Source organism: Salvelinus sp. IW2-2015, linkage group LG4q.1:29 (assembly GCF_002910315.2).
Source record: "Salvelinus sp. IW2-2015 linkage group LG4q.1:29, ASM291031v2, whole genome shotgun sequence".
NCBI lineage: Eukaryota > Metazoa > Chordata > Actinopteri > Salmoniformes > Salmonidae > Salvelinus > Salvelinus sp. IW2-2015.
Window position 1 is genome coordinate 57,233,115 of NC_036842.1, and position 14,336 is coordinate 57,247,450.

General features: G+C 41.0%; 1 long non-coding RNA gene across 2 annotated transcripts in view; it reads left to right on the forward strand.

Annotated features, from left to right (window-relative positions):
- The first annotated feature begins 1,302 nt into the window (after window positions 1-1,302).
- The window catches only part of LOC111962220 (uncharacterized), a 37,407-nt gene continuing 24,373 nt past the window's right edge, over window positions 1,303-14,336 (forward strand). Inside the window, exons 1-3 of one of the 2 annotated variants that reach the window (XR_011476518.1) lie at window positions 1,303-1,700; window positions 8,018-8,073; window positions 8,320-8,510. This is a non-coding gene — a long non-coding RNA (uncharacterized lncRNA). Of the gene's footprint in view, window positions 1,701-7,579; window positions 7,795-8,017; window positions 8,074-8,319; window positions 8,511-14,336 lie in introns of those variants that run through there. The other variant, XR_011476516.1, reaches the window with a different exon arrangement.

The window sequence follows — 14,336 nt, forward strand, 5'->3', positions numbered from 1 at the left end:
TATTAAGCAAACCAGACAGCACCATTTTCTTGTTTTGATCTATTTACAGATAGCTAGAGGTATGCTCCAACACTCCGACATCATTTACAAATGAAGCACGTGTTTAGTGAGTCTGCCAGATCAGAGGCAGGGGATGACTGGGGATGTTCTCTTGATAAGTGTGTGAATAGGATAATTTTCCTGTCCTGCTAAGCATTCAAAATGTAACAAGTACTTTTGGGTGCTAGGGAAAATATATGGAGTAAAGAGTACATTATTTTCTTTAGGTATGTAGTGAAGTAAAAGTAGAAAAATAAAATAAAGTATAGTGTACTGTATTGTACCCTACCTTACTCAAATATACTATACTGAACTAAACTGTACTGTACTCTACTGAATTAAACTATACTGTACTTCACTGTACTGTACTTTACTCTACTGAACTCTTATGAATACAACGCTACTGTCTTTTACCATACAGTGCTCTACTGTGCTCTAACGCATTAAACCGTGCTGTACTGTACTGTGATGTTCAAACTTGTGAGCTTTGGATCTAGTCCTTACCACCAAATGTGTACTTGTTTGGGGGTGGAGCTCATTAAACTAATACCCAGCATGCTTTACAAGTGTTTGTTTTAACATTTACATTTTGGTCATTCAGCAGACGCTCTATGCCGAGTCAGTGCATTCAGCTAAGATAGATAAACAAAATGTATCACAGTCATAGCAAGTAAAAAAATCTGTAACCATTTCTGAGAATTTTATTGTGATTAAAGTGGTTTGTTGGTTAAAGCGGTTGGTTGGACTCCTTTAAACATAGTTGCTGCTAGTTTTAAAGCTTTTGATAAAGCTGGATGTGCATGTTATAAATTATATACTACACTGTAATCTACAGTTCTTCTTTCCTATATTAAGAGGCTTGAACAACGTGTGATACAATGCTTACGTCATTAAGAATGTATAGCAGTTGAAATTTGGCCATACAATCAATGACTGAAAAATACATATTTTCAACGTCTGTAAATTACGTATTTTCAACATCCGGGAAACACGTATTTTCACCTTTCATTCAGCACCTTAAATGCATCTTATTTCAATGTCCTGAAAATACGTATTTTCGACTTCCGTAAAAGACGTATAAACATGTATTTTCGACATACAGAAAACTATTTTCACCTTTCATTCAGCACATAAAATGCACCTGACGTCAACGTTTGTCTACTGGGGGTTTCTGTCAGCCTACTCTATTTCTATGGATCAACATGTGTAATACATAACTGTCCTTTTCATTCCCGAGAGCCGGACATGATCATGCTCAGATAGGCTATCACACCTCTCCATTGGTCGCCTAGTGATGTTCAAACGTTACTTTTTATTATTATGTGTGACTGTGTGCAGTGACTACCGCAGTTTCAGCCTATGGTTCCGTTTTGCTAGCCGGTGCATGATGCACAGCTCGTGGCTATCACGCTAGTGAACACGAATCGGGATGGCAAAAACAGATGAGAAGCTTTCCCCGGGATTAAAACCCCGTCCTCTTCAAAGGTTCTATATCGTCGGCGTCGGTTTCCTTTCTGTACAGTGCTCTACACGCGCGAAAAATCACACAAAGCAAAACTACAAGTAAAATGGTGTGCTTGAAATGTTTTATTGGGTTTTAATTCAGGTCCTTTTACATATGGAAGTCAGATGGGAGACCTGAAAACAACAACGGACAAATGGTAGGTTTTGTGTTTCCCTTGCCATTGGACACTGATATACTTTTGCATGTTTGCTATTGACATAGCCTAAGGTTTATACATTGTTTTATGTATATGGTTTTTTAAATACAGTGTTGTAAATGTAGGAAATACAGTGTTGCAATATGTAGGCCTAGATCTTTGGTGCTGAAACTAAAGGTTTAAATATGATTGAGGTGGAATAGCGTTCTCTCCTTATTTAAAATAATGTTCTTTTTTTATTTAGCCTTTATTTAACTAGGCAAGTCAGTTATATTGTAATGTAGGCCAGCCTATTATAATGTATTACATTATGAGAATAGCCTCTTGTCGAAAATAGCCTATACTTTAATATTATGCATTGGACTGTGATTCTTTAGTTGTTGATGTCTTGCTTCAATATTAGTGTCCATGATTCTGACTGTCCATGCTTCTGACTGTTTACAATTTTAGCCATTTGTATTGAAAAATAGGCAGTTAATGTAGCTTATAATTGTTTACAATACATTTTTGTGTTTCCCTGACTAATTTCCTTAGTATATTAGGCCTATAGGAAAAGAATATGGCAACATTGGAAATCTTCAWMCTGTTCCTTCTCTGTTCCTTCTCTGTTCCTTCTCTGCTGTTCCTTCTCTGGTAGTTCATGTTGTAAACAGTCAGTAGTACAGTATATGTTGTGTAACCAAACACAATATCCTGAGGTAGCTGTATGCTGTGTGCTCAAAAGTTTGAGGCGTGCATTTAGAATGTTCAAGGCTACTGTAATTATGTGTTTATTACATGTACTTAGTAGTTCATTGAATGAAGCTCATATGACAAAATACAACGCTAGAAGAGCCTGCAACTTGGCCTTGACCATTCCTCTGACTGAAGTACAGTATACAGGTTTGATATACAGTACAGGTATACTTGGTGTACCTTTGTCAAACTAGAGAGGGCCTTCAAGATGGGATAGAAACGTGTCATATAACAGTGTCACATATGGCCAGGTGTGCATTGGTAGATGTGGAATAATCTTAAAATATATGGCATGTTTCCTACAATCACACAGCCAGACCTCTTTCTAAGAAAGCCTTAACACATACACTCCCCTACGTATTTATTTGGACAGTGGAGTATGGCTCTATACTCCACCATTTTGGATGTTTTGTATGAGGCGACAATACAGAATATCACCTTTTATTTGAGGGTATTTTCATACATATCTGTTTTACCATTTACCATTTGAAGGTGTCATAAGTTTTGTGACGAATTCACTTATAGTGTATTAAATTTAGTCAAAAGGTCAGTATTTTTTTATTTWGCCTTTATTTTGCTAGGCAAGTCAGTTAAGAACAAATTGTTATTTACAGTTGTGATACAGGCTGGAATCGAACTAGGGTCTGTAGTGACGCCTCTAGCACTGAGATGCAGTGCCTTAGATCGTTGCGCCACTCGCGATAGAACCTATTTGGGCCCATATTCCTAGCACGCAATGACCACATCAGGCTTGTGACTACAAACCTTTTGGATGCATTTGCAATTTGTTTCGGTTGTGTTTCAGATTATTTTGTGCCCTATAAAAATGAATGGTAAATAATGTATTGTCATTTTGGAGTCACTTTTATTCTAAATAAGAATAGAATATGTTTCTGAACACTTATACATTAATGTGGATACTACTATTATTGCGGATAATCATGAATGAATCAAGAATAATGAAGGGAGGCATAAATGTCACATCCCCCCTAGCCTCCCCTGTTATTGGGAATGGTGAGAGGTTAGCATGTTTTGGGGACATTTATGCCTCTGTAACTTTCTCACTCATAATTATTCACGATTCATTCATGATTCATTCATGATTATCCTTATGACACCTTCAAATGGAGGGCCTAGAAACATGAAGTGCATTTATTTCTAAATGGTAAAACAGATACGTAAGAAAACAGAACACCCTTAAAGAAAAGGTGACATTCTGTACTGTCGCCTCATAGAAAACATTTGATCTCAAATCCAAAATGCTGGAGTATAGAGTTGTAGCTTCGCTGTCCAAATAAATACATAGGGGAGTGTAACAGTAAACTTCTGGTCTGTGTACGAACGACTTGTTCTCCCCTGTTACCTCCTTCCAGCAAGGCCGTGGCGAGGTTGGGAAGGGGAGGGAAGCCGCATTGGGATTTCTGTCCTGAGAATATTGCTGAAGACATAATAATAGCAATATTAACAAACACACACAAATCGCAAAGGGAAACAATCTAATCTAAACTGTCAATTTTTACACATACATCGTGCACTCTTCTCATGATCCTCATTTAGCTTGGGAAAAGCTCTGGCAGATTCTTATTTTCAATTGATAGTTCCTGAGGTTTGACATGTATTAGCCGGCATTGCAGTGCGCTCTCATTAACGTTGACCTCACTCATCAACTGAGGCTGTACACTCCCAGTCAAGACAAGTGTTACCAAACAATTACCAGTCACTGAATTTCATTGAGTTGATGGCTGACTAATGTAAATAACTTTTGCTGTGTGAGATATTGAGATATGTATTTCTGCTTTGGTATTTAACTTTCACAGCCATGTCACATCATTTCCACTAAGTCACATTCAACCTATTTTCATTGCTGCTGCTGCCCTGGCTCACCTAGGAAATGACAAGTGTGATGCGGCTTTGAGGGTCGTTGACCCTGCTACAATTGACTATTGACTGTCATCATTCAGTGGAGAACAGGGACAGACAGACAGAGAGAGAGAGAGAGAGAGAGAGAGAGAGCTGGTGAATGATGTGTTCTGCCAGACTAACCCGTAGACCAGACTCAGACTATTGACCATAGCTGACTGGTGGGGCACATCCTCTGTGTAGCCCACTCTCCTTTCCTAAAGTCATCTGTCTCTGTGTTGTGTAATGTCCAAGTCAAATACATGTGAAAAGTCCAAGCTCAGCACATACAGTATGACTAGTTACTTTACTGACAGTACTGGGTGCTTAGAAATGGCCGTTCGCGTTACGTTGGCATGGTTTTTACTGTGTGTGCTTTTCTTGCTGGGTTTCCATGTGATTTTCCGATGACTTTGAAAATGGCCTTTCAAAGTAGTGCATGTTTATCTGTGTGTCTGTGTTTCAGGCCTTTATGTGCATGACCTAATTCTGCAGCGAGCAAATAATCTGCAGTGAAGGCTTTCCTCTGTCTCTCTGTGTGTGTGTGTGTGTGTGTGTGTTGTGTGTGGGTGTGGTGTGTGTGTGGTGTGTGTGTGTGGTGTGTGGTGGTGTGTGTGTGTTTGTGGTGGTGTGTGTGTGTGTGGTGTGTGTGTGTGTGTGTGCCGCATACACCTCTCCTCCGCCCCCACACGTTTCCTTGTATGGCGCCAGAGAGAAGGAGAGGGAGAGAGAGGGAGGGAGAGAAAGGGAGAGAGGGGGGAGTGAGAGCACACTAAGTTCATCTGAGGACAGGGAAATGCTTTTCTTTCCAGTGTGAATCATTTTGGAAAAATGAGCCTCTGGACTGAATTGCCCCAGCAATTTGGCATGTTTCTCCATTCTGCTTTATTGTCTATTTTGGCTGAACTCACAGTTCTTCGTTTTACTGCCAAGAAAACTTCAGGTCCTTTAAAGATACAGCAGGCAAACCACGTCCTTTAAGCAAATAAAATAAATCTCAGTAGAATGCTGCCATAGCTTCCTGTTTATCTCTGAATTCCAAGGGGAACTGAGCTGGTTCTCCGAGTCTGCATCCATCCAGCGCCCAGGGAGAATTAGTCAGTTTGCGTTTAAGAGGCAGTTTGAAGAACACCCCTTTTTTAAAAGGATTTAAATGTTGGTAAAATGGACATTACATGTTTAATACGTGGTGTTGGTTTTGGTTCAGATCTTTCTTTATGGTAAGTGAATTTCCACACTAAAGATGTTGCCTTTGATTTCAGAAAGAACCTTGAGTTTATCGGCTGCTCATGCACTTATCAGTCAAGCAGTTTGGAAAACAAATGTCTGCAGTGCAGTGAAGAAGAAAAAGAAAGTGTAAGAAGGGTGAGGGAGGGAGGGAGGGAGGGAGGGAGAGAAAGGGAGAGGGAGTCAGTCCCCTCTCCCACCACACAAATCATTTTGCTGTCTCCCCCCCTGAGAGAGGAGAAGAGACAAGGGAGAAGACTGAAGAAAGGAGAGAGAGAGAAAGGGGAGAGAGGGAGTGGCCTGTGTTGGGGTTTAGATGAGGCAGTGGTGGACCCAGTCAGCAACGGCTGGGTCTTTAGTGTCTCACTGTGTCTCCCAGCCAGCCTCCAGCCCTAGCCTCCCAGCCTTCCAGCCTCCCAGCCTTCCAGCCTCTCAGCCTCCCAGCCCAGTCTGAATTATGACACAACAGGGATGGCAAGCAGACTAATTACAATGACTGATTGCCTCTCTGCTGGCATTTCATAGACAGTGATTGTCATGTGAGTGAGCAGGTCTGGAGACCTGGAGGAGGAGGGAGGGTTTTCATTAGCTTGCCTCACTTCCTTTGGACAGAAACGGATGCAGATTCAGATGTGATTGGTTCAGGGCAAAGACAATGTGTTTTTTTAATGACATTTGGCGCCAGACAGAACTTGTGTGAGGAGGCTAGAAGCCAGAAATACAGGTGATTTTGTAAAAAAGAATGGTAGATTTGCTGTTCAGTCTTACTGTGCTGTGTTAGAGCTAAACTATTACATTTGTTAGTTTTATTAGAGTAATATCACGTAGGGAACAGACTCTGGATTATGAATGAAATTGGGTGATCTTTTGCATGGTGTACTTTTTCCTAAATCAGCCATGTCATTTATACTGTGTTATAAGGAAGTAATTGATCTTAGAACCAGCTGAGCTGAAAAGGTGCTGGCTTCTAAGCAGCAAGAGACAAAGTGATATCCATAGGAGGCCTCTTAGAGGTTATTGAAATAAGTGCAGAATTCTCCCTCTATTGACTTCTCATAGTGGTCATTTATGAGATGTGTCTCTGTATATTACTGGGCATATTTATTTTCAAAAGGAGAAAAGTAAGGCCTTGAATTGTCCAGTTGTATATTAGTCAGTCAGTCAGTCAGAGAGCACAGTGAAGTGTGATGTGTGTGTTAAGTGGGAGCTGGTTTGGGTTGGTCTGGACGGCTTTGTCCACTGCTTTGGCTTTTGTTCCTTTAATAATGAATTCTGGAGGCCTTGGCTTGAGCTGGCCTGTCTCATAGCAACTGAAGACAGAGTGGTGGCGAGGCGAGGCGAAGGGAGAGAAGGGCAGAGACAATCACGGGCGTATGTCTGTCTCTCGTGGGGCAGACAGACAGACCACGGCTCAGTCCAGCACACTGAAGAATACTTAGCATGCAAAGTTGATGAAAACCTATTTGCTTTGTATAATGTGATCTATTACTTCCAGATAACACGTCATTTTTTAACTGTAGCTGTGTCATTGTCTGGCATCACAGCTTTCATGTTGTCAACCAATGTTCCATTACACCGTTCCACTTATTTCTTGTCAGGATCTTCCCAAATGAACCAGGGACAAACACATGCTGTATATGTACATGTTGTAAAACATGGAATATACATGTAGTAATACAAAGAGTCTATGACCTCAAATGGGCATCTAACCTTATGAATCAGCTGTCGTTGATTAATGGAAGCCTGTTCCCCTGTATATTAATATTTGTCCTCAGGTCAGCTGGCACCAGTCACCCGAGACGGGTGTGCGTGTGTGCACATGCTGTGTCTGTTTGTGTGTGTGCTTCTGCGCCCTCGTTCACACTGAGCTAGAGTTTTATTAACGAACGGCAGACCGCTCGAGGCTGGCAATGTTTGCCCTGTGACCCAGACACTACCTGTCTGCTGCCATGGTTACAGGGACGGAGCAGATTTAGTGGCCTGACTCCAGGGATCACTTTCTCTGCGTTAACAATCAACCCTGCACCCTCACGGCCATAAAACAGCCACCCTGCTGCCCCACGGGCCACGAGAGACCAGGACACATCAACCCTGGTGCCCTGACGGCTGTTAAAGATGTCCTAAGTGCCCTGTAAGATTAGCTGTAGGCCTAATTGCTGTGGTGTCAGTGAGCGTCTCTCCCTTTGTGATCGGGTTCACTTGGAGCTGTTAGCCCTGTTAAATGAAAGAGCGCGTGAGTATCTGATACCATTTGAAAGCGCTTCTTTGGTTTGCTATTGCATAATGAACTGGCCCGCAGTATGGAGCATAGTGCTTTGTTATGAAGGGAAAATATCTTGTCACATTGTGCCGTTGTATTACGTCCAATGGATTGTTAGCGTTGACTGTTGTGTTCAAAGACCTTTGTGCTGTGGTTAGATACTGTATTTCACGATGTGTGTGTTTTTGTTTTTCAGTGTTACAGAGGGTGGCAAGAAGTCCAGATGAAATGGACTTGAATGAAGCAATACAGGTAAAAGATTAATAAGAAGAATGTTCACAGAGATTCACAGTGCTGTCTCATAATGTGCCCTCATATTAAACATCAGATGGCTCTAGAACCAGTTTTCTCTCTCTCTGAATGAAGTACTGAGCTGGCCAAACCAGCTCCCTCTGAATGAAGTTCGGAACTTGCCTCCTATGCACATATCAAAACCAGCCATATCCACACACATTAGCCTCTCTTTCTTTCTCTCTCTCTCTCTCTCTTTCTCTCCAGTGACTTGCACTGTTGCAGGTGTCCACCAGATGCTGCAAGCAGACAGAGCCTTTGCGGAAAAACCACATGATTTCACATGTGGAAAATCATATGATTTCACGTGACATTTCCACATGTTTTGCACATGAGAAATCATGTGTTTTTGGAACACTTGACGTTTCACATGACTTTTCACATGTGGATTTTCACAGGTAATGCCCTGCAAACATAAATGTATTATAATGATACACACACAGTGCTTTTAATATACATAGTTTTCAACTTATGTACATTGTATATGTTTAGTTATACAGTCATTTTTATTCAACATGACCTTTCCTAAGATTTGAACTCACAACCTCTTGGTTCACAGCATTCTGATCTTGCTGCTATGCCACAATGTCTGTGTCAGTAACTGATTTCACCTTTATTTTTTTTCATTACAACCATGACCACTGATTTGACCTATGAACCTGAAAGGGATACTTTGGGATTTTTGCAATGAGTCAGATGAACTTGTGGATACCATTTTTATGTCTCTGCGTTCAGTTTGAAGGACCTTGTTAACTAGCATGCTAGCAGATACCCATAGACTTCCAGTCATTGTGCTAACACTAGTTAGCATTAGCTCGCAATCAAAACAACCTCTAACTTCCTTCATATTGGACATAGAGACATAAAAATGGTATACACGAGTTCATCTGACTCTGGGGAAGTAGATTACCAAAATCCCAAAGTATCCCATTAATTAAGTCAAATAAATGACCATACAAAGTCAAACAGAAAAACAACAGGAAAGTTGGACAAACACATTTAGATTGTAGATACTGCACAAAGTATATCTTTTTTTGAAGTATAAACATTCGGCGTGATGAAATAGTACTTACCTGATGGTGATTTTTTTTTATTGAGGGTGACTACAATACAACATTGAAAAGATGAAAACATAAAACCACGATACTGTTGGAACACAGTTGGAAATTTCAATCAAAAGTTTCAATCAAACAGAAAAACAACAAGAAAGTTGAATAAACACATTTAGATTGTAGATACTGCACTTTGCCTTTGCATTACCCATATAGATCATACAAAGACATTATGCAGTATCTGCATTTAGGGGTCATACTGTAGGTCAAATCAGTGGTCATGGTTGATATGAATAAAAATGACTTAATAATAAAATGATACGTCAGTGCATTATCACTACAACATATTTGGCTGGCTAGCAAAAAAACGAATGCCATTTTTCACAGTTTCACTGTTGGCGTAGTTGCTCCGTTTTTCTTTGTAGGGAATCATATGAAGCGAAATGCATCATACCGGCTATATTTCTGTATTCTTGAAAACTTGATTACTAACACTGATGATTGTACCTTATATTCAAAATATTGGAAAGAGAAATATCTCATAATACCTACAAGGTACCAAATTGTTAATATGTACAGTCATGGCCAAAAGTTTTGAGAATGACACAAATATTAATTTCCACAAAGTTTGCTGCTTCAGTGTCTTTAGATATTTTTGTCAGATGTTACTATGGAATACTGAAGTATAATTACAAGCATTTCATAAGTGTCAAAGACCTTTATTGACAATAACATGAAGTCGATGCAAAGAGTCAATATTAGAGGTCGACCGATTATGATTTTTCAACGCCGATACCGATTATTGGAGGACCAAAAAAGCCGATACCGATTAATCGGACGCTTTTTTAAATTTATTTGTAATAATGACAATTACAACAATACTGAATGAACACTTATTTTAACTTTATATAATACATCAATAAAATCAATTTAGCCTCAAATAAATAATAAAACATGTTCAATTTGGTTTAAATAATGCAAAAACAAAGTGTTGGAGAAGAAAGTAAAAGTTGCAATATGTGCCATGTAAGAAAGCTAACGTTTAAGTTCCTTACTCAGAACATGAGAAACATATGAAAGCTGGTGGTTCCTTTTTAACATGAGTCTTCAATATTCCCAGGTAAGAAGTTTTAGGTTGTAGTATATTATAGGAATTATAGGATTATTTCTCTCTATTCGATTTGAATTTCATATACCTTATAGGCACTTTAGTATTGCCAGTGTACAGTAAGCGTCCGTCCCTCTCCTCGTCCTACCTGGGCCGAACCAGAACACATCGACAACAGCCACCTCGAAGCAGCGTTACCCATGCAGAGCAAGGGGAACACATACTCCAAGTCTCAGAGCGAGTGACGTTTGAAACGCTATTAGCGCGCACCCCGCTAACTAGCTAGCCCTTTTCACATCGGTTACACCAGCCTAATCTCGGGAGTTTGATAGGCATAAACAGCGCAATCTTGAAGCATTGAGAATAGCTGCTGGCAAAACGCACGAAAGTGCTGTTTGAATGAATGCTTACGAGCCTGTGCTGCCTACCATCGCTCAGTCAGACTGCTCTATCAAATCATAGACTTATTATAAATAATAAACCACAGAAATACGAGCCTTAGGTCATTAATATGGTCGAATCCGGGGAAACTATCATCTCGAAAACAAAACGTTTATTCTTTCAGTGAAATACGGAACCGTTCCGTATTTTATCTAACGGGTGGCATCCATAAGTCTAAATATTCCTGTTACATTGCACAACCTTCAATGTTATGTCATAATTACGTAAAATTGCGGCAAATTAGATCGCAATGAGCCAGGCGTCCCAAACTGTTGCATATACCATGACTCTGCGTGCATTGAACGCAAGAGAAGTGATATAATTTCACCTGGTTAATATTGCCTGCTAACCTGGATTCTTTTAGCTAAATATGCAGGTTTAAAAATACATACTTCTGTGTATTGATTTTAGAAAGGCATTGATGTTTATGGTTAGGTACACGTTGGAGCAACGACAGTCCTTTTTCGCGAATGCCACCGCATCGATTATATGCAACGCAGGACACGCTAGATAAACTAGTAATATCATCAACCATGTGTAGTTAACTAGTGATTATGATTGATTGATTGTTTTTTATAAGATAAGTTTAATGCTAGCTAGCAACTTACCTTGGCTTCTTACTGCATTCGCTTAACAGGCAGGCTCCTCGTGGAGTGCAATGTAATCAGGTGGTTAGAGCGTTGGACTAGTTAACCGTAAGGTTGCAAGATTGAATCCCGAGCTGACAAGGTAAAAATCTGTCGTTCTGCCCTGAACAAGGCAGTTAACCCACCGTTCCTAGGCCATCATTGAAAATAAGAATGTGTTCTTAACTGACTTGCCTAGTTAAATAAATTGGCCCAAATCGGTGTCCAAAAAAAACGATTTCACGATTGTTATGAAAATTGAAATCGGCCCTAATTTAATCGGCCATTTCGGGTATCTAACCTCTAGTCAATATTTGTAGTGTTGACCCTTCTTTTTCAAGACCTCTGCAATCCGCACTGACATGCTGTTGATCAACTTCTGGGCCATATCCTGACTGATGGCAGCCCATTCTTGCATAATCAATGTGGAGTTTGTCAGAATTTGTGTCCACCACCTCTTGAGGAGAGGTGAGACAAGTTCTCAATGAGATAAAGGTCTGGGGAGTTTCCTGGTTATGGACCCAAAATATTGATGTTCTGTTCCCGAGCCACTTAGTTGTCACTTTTGCCTTATGCAAGGTGCTCCATCATGCTGGAAAAGGCATTGTTCGTCACCAAACGTTTCCTGGATGGTTGGGAGAAGTTGCTCTCGGAGGATGTGTTTGGTACCATTCTTTATTCATGGCTGTATTCTTAGGCAAAATTGTGAGTGAGCCCACTCCCTTGGCTGAGAAGCAACGCCCACACATGAATAGGTGTCAGGATGCTTTACTGTTGGAATGACACAGGACTGATTGGTAGCGCTCACCTTGTCTTCTCCAGACAAGCTTTTTTTCGGATGCCCAAACAATCGGAAAGGGATTCATCAGAGAAATTACTTTACCCAGTCAGTCCTCAAACAGTTCAATCCCTGTACCTTTTGCAGAATATCAGTTCTGCTCCTGATGTTTTTCCTGGAGAGAAGTGGCTCTCTCTGCTGCCCTTCTTGACACCAGCCATCCTCCAAATGTCTTCGCCTCACTGTGCGTGCAGATGCACTCACACCTGCCTGCTGTCATTCCTGAGCAAGCTGGACTGGTGGTGCCCGATCCCGGCAGCTGAATCAACTTTAGGAGACGGTCCTGGCGCTTGCTGGACTTTCTTGGGCGCGCCTGAAGCCTTCTTCACAACATTTGAACCGGCTCTCCTTGAAGTTTCTGATGATCGTGATAAAGGTTGATTTAGGTGCAATCTTACTGGCAGCAATATCCTTGCCTGTGAAGTCCCTTTTGTGCAAAGCAATATGACGCACGTGTTTCCTTGCAGGTGAACATGGTTGACAGAGGAAGAACAATGATTCCAAGCACACCCTCCTTTTGAAGCTTCCGTCTATTATTCAAACTCAATCAGCATATGACAGAGTGATCTCCAGCCTTGTCCTCGTCAACACTCACACCTGTGTTAATGAGAGAATCACTGAACATGATTTCAGCTGGTCCTTTTGTGGCAGGGCTGAAATGCAGTGAAATGTTTTTTGGGGATTCAGTTCATTTGCATGGCAAAGAGGGACTTTGCAATTAATTGCAATTCATCTGATCACTCTTTCATAACATTCTGGAGTATATGCAAATTGCATCATACAAACTGAGGCAGCACACCTTGTGAAAATTTATATTTGTGTCATCTCAAATCTTTTGCCACGACTGTACAGTTGAAGTCGGATGTTTACATACACCTTAGCCAAATACATTTAAACTCCAGTTTTTTCACAATTCCTGACATTTAATCTTAGTAAAAAATCCCTGTCTTAGGTCAGTTACGATCACCACTTTATTTTAAGAATGTGAAATGTCAGAATAATAGTAGAGAGAATGATTTATTTCAGCTTTATTTCTTTCATCACATTCCCAGTGCGTCAGAAGTTTACATACACTCAAGTTAGATTTGGTAGCATTGCCTTTAAATTGTTTAACTTGGTCAAACGTTTTGGGTAGCCTTCCACAAGCTTCCCACAGTATAGTTGGGTGACTTTGCCCATTCTCTGACAGAGCTGTGTAACTAAGTCAGGTTTGTAGGCTCCTTGCTCGCACACGCATTTCCACATTTTCTATGGATTGAGGTCAGGTTTGTTGATGGCCACCCCAATACTTACTTCTCCTTCTGCTGTTTCCTGAAGTCCATGATAATCTCTTTGTTGTTGTTGACTTTAAGTGATAGAGGTTGTGTTTCCTGACACCGACACTCGAGTGCCTTCACTCCTCCTGTAGGCTGCTCGCTAGTTGTTGGTAATAAAGCCCTACTGTTTGTGAATTTGATCATTGAGTTGTAGGCATGCATGGCACGCAAGTCATGGGTGAAGGATACAGGAGGTGCAGAGACGCAACCCTTGTGGGCGCCCAGTGTTGAGGATCAGCGAAGTGGAGGTGTTGTTTCCTACATATTCACCGCCTGGGGGCGGCCCATCAAGGATCCGACCCAATTGCACAGGGTGGGGTTAGAGATCCGGAGGCCTCAAGTTAATGTATGAGGTTGGAGGGGTACTATGTGTTGAATGTCTGAGCTATAGTCAATTAACAGCATTCTTACATAGGTATTCCTCTTGTCCAGATGGGATAAAGCAGTGTGCAGTGTGATGGCGGTTGGATCGTCTGTAAACCTATTGGGGCGGTAAGCAAATTGAAGTGGGTCTAGGGCAGGGGTGGACAACTCCAGTCCTTGAGGGCGATACTGCTAGTCTCGATACAGTAGTGGGCTTTATTACGATACTGCTAGTCTCTGTTTATCATATATGCATAGTCACTTTAACTATACATTCATGTACATACTGCCTCAATCAGCCCGACTAACCGGTGCCTGTATATAGCCTCGCTACTGTGAATAGCCTCGCTACTGTGTATAGCCTCGCTACTGTGTATAGCCTCGCTACTGTTATAGACTCGCTACTGTGTATAGCCTCGCTACTGTGTATAGCCTCGCTACTGTGTATAGCCTCGCTACTGTGTATAGCCTCGCTACTGT